The sequence below is a fragment of the Pinus tabuliformis genome, chromosome 1_1, assembly GCF_031772625.1.
Source record: "Pinus tabuliformis cultivar Carrire ecotype Pingquan chromosome 1_1, CPIR1, whole genome shotgun sequence".
Taxonomy (NCBI): Eukaryota; Viridiplantae; Streptophyta; class Pinopsida; order Pinales; family Pinaceae; genus Pinus; species Pinus tabuliformis.
Genome location: NC_142297.1, coordinates 869,940,139 through 869,942,793, shown reverse-complemented (window position 1 = coordinate 869,942,793; position 2,655 = coordinate 869,940,139). Strand labels below are relative to the sequence as shown.

General features: G+C 38.0%; 1 long non-coding RNA gene across 2 annotated transcripts; it reads right to left on the bottom strand.

Annotated features, from left to right (window-relative positions):
* Positions 1-229: 229 nt before the first annotated feature.
* Positions 230-2,439, bottom strand: LOC149217052 (uncharacterized). 2 transcript variants are annotated; one of them, XR_016251215.1, is made up of 2 exons: positions 1,960-2,439; positions 230-1,801 (listed from the first exon to the last, which is right to left on the bottom strand). It is a non-coding gene; the product is annotated as an uncharacterized LOC149217052 (long non-coding RNA). The 2 variants fall into 2 exon arrangements; XR_016251214.1 differs by having other exon boundaries at positions 2,173-2,439.
* Between the last annotated feature and the right edge of the window lie 216 nt (positions 2,440-2,655).

Genomic DNA, 2,655 nt, shown 5'->3' with positions numbered 1-2,655 from the left:
GATGTTTTTATGATTCATATAACGGATAACAAAATAAAAGGAATATTATTCCAGTAATTTTCAGAATTTAGCCACTGCTTATCATTGGCACCAGGCCCAAATAATAAATAGCTTTTGCAAAAAAATTCCAATAAAAGAATATGGAGTTTACACTGTATACTTGTATTATTGGAGTGAAAAAATAACATAAAAAACACAATGAATCAAGTGCGTTTATTTATGAAATGCAAAACCAGAATACATGTCTTTTTAATAACATTTATGGCGTTGAATGATACCATATGTAACATAGTTTTTGAAATGTTACAGTAAAAGTTTACTTCGAACGTTCAGACAAAAGCAATAACAAGGTTAATCCCCAGAAATTTCCCAGATATATTTTCAGGCATACTTTTGCACATTGCTTTCTAACAAACTCGTCCGTGTCATAGCTGTTCCCAGCTACAAAGGAAGCCAATGAAGCATTCAACTTCTCAGGACATCCAATGCCCCCATTTCGAGCATTTTTTGTAAGGCAGATAAAGGGAGATCCAATTTACCTGCACAGTTCCATGTTTTTCATCTTCGAAATTTTCCTCACCCGAGGCTCAAAACACTTCGGGTGACATTAGTTACCCTATAGTATGTTAGTAACCCGGCCTGTTTTCGAGCAGGAGGAAAAACAGACTTGTGTGGTTCGCTTGCCAAAGAACAAGGAGGAAAGACAGAGTTATATGGTTCACCCACCAAAAAATAAATCATGAGTTAATGGAATTTATCCCTAAAACACAAACAGCAGCGAAGGAAAACACCAACATAGGCAGAGTTATCTACACCTCTATTCAAACTCACAGGTCTAACAAGCCCCTTTATGAACATAATATTGCAAGAATTTTGCATTATTGAAAAATTTTCAAAATTGCAGCCAAATATAAATTCCTGCACAGCAAAGCACCCTAGAAGCTTATGGAATCAAGGTCCGAGGCACGCAGTTGTTCCCTTGGAGTCTGTAATCTCTATTTTAATGCATATTTATGCTTTCTTCTAGAAGTCTCTGTTGAGACTTCAAAAAGAAATGACCGTACTAAGCGAATTAACAGTTCAAAATATATCCACAAGCTTAAACAGAAAACGAAAGGGGAAGCCATACCTGCAAACTTGAACGAGTGCAAGTTGCAGAGATTAATGTCTTCGCTGAACTGGACCTTGGAGCAGCCGTTGTTGTTCTGCTTCACAAGGAAAGAGTTATGCTTCCTGATCTCGCATCAAATCTGCCCTGGTATGGTTTTCATCTTCTGTGCAAGCTACACAAGGCAAAACCCTATCCATATCCCTCAATAAATAGCGAAAAAATGAAACAAAGAAAACACAAACATGAAACTTGAATGCCTTGGATCCAAACGGTTCTCTGCTATGACTCACCGTCTCGCCCATGAATCCCTGCCGGTGCTCCTAGGCAGGATTCGTGAGTATCAATTGCGGAGCAAAAACAACGCATACTGCTACTGAAATCTTGATCATTGATTTTTTCAGCAGAAGCACGATTTGTTTTGCCTCGCAATCGATACTAAAATCCCCCACCCAAATCTTTAATTAACAATAAAAGAATATTATGCACACGGGCAAGGAATCAGCGAAGAGGATCCGGGTACCAGTGGCAAATCAACGATGCGATATGCAGAATGTCAAGTTCCGCAAATGAATCTCTAGCAAAATTTTAGAGATATTGCAACGCCATCCGAAGGGGAATGCAGTTAAAGACTTTTCTCGAAAAGTGAGCAGAAACCGGTGTGATTTACCAAACATTGGCCCCCTTTTTATCCTGTCAAATACAGATCAATGCTGATAATCAAAGAAAAAAAAAAAAAAAAACTCACATCACCACTCACTCGGCAACACAGATCGATGCTGATAAAAAAAAAAACTCACATCACCACTCACTCGGCAACACAGATCGATGCTGATAAAAAAAAAACTCACATCACCACTCAATCGGCAACAGATGGCTCACTCAATTTCTTGACCTAAGGCCTTATTTCCCCGATCCATTTTCAGACCAGACCATATTTTGGGGATTTTGGTTTCAAAAAAGATCAACTGAAGAAACTTGTGCCCTACCTCATTGATCCTGTACAACTTAACTTTCGAAGGAATGTACAGTTTTTATACCAATTTGTAGAAATTATTGTTTACCTCTGAGTTTCTCTGGGTCCCCTCCTCGAACTCGAACTGAGCATTCGACCCTACGCCTGCAACCTATTGGCAGTATACTGATACGGAATTCCTCCCTTTCACACCACCGATGATGGGTTCCGCACTTTAATGGAGCATGGAAGACAAATTTGACAAGTTTTCTAGCTTGGTGATCGGATCCAGTACCTGCCCATATGGTGATAACTCCAACCAGACAGCTTTTTCCTCCACCTACTCCACAAACTATATGGACCACACCGACAATCTATAATTGACTAACCAAATTGTTTTTAGTGTTTACACACACCTAGCTGTCATGTAAGGCTTAGGGTAATACTAACAATGGGGAAGGTAGGTTTTTGGAATCAATTGGCAAGTAAAAAACAATTAAAAATTTTAATTTTGTCATGAGAAAAATGTAAATAAAAAAATTTAATTTTTGTAGTTAAAAAAAAAAATAAAAAAATTAATTTTTTATCACAA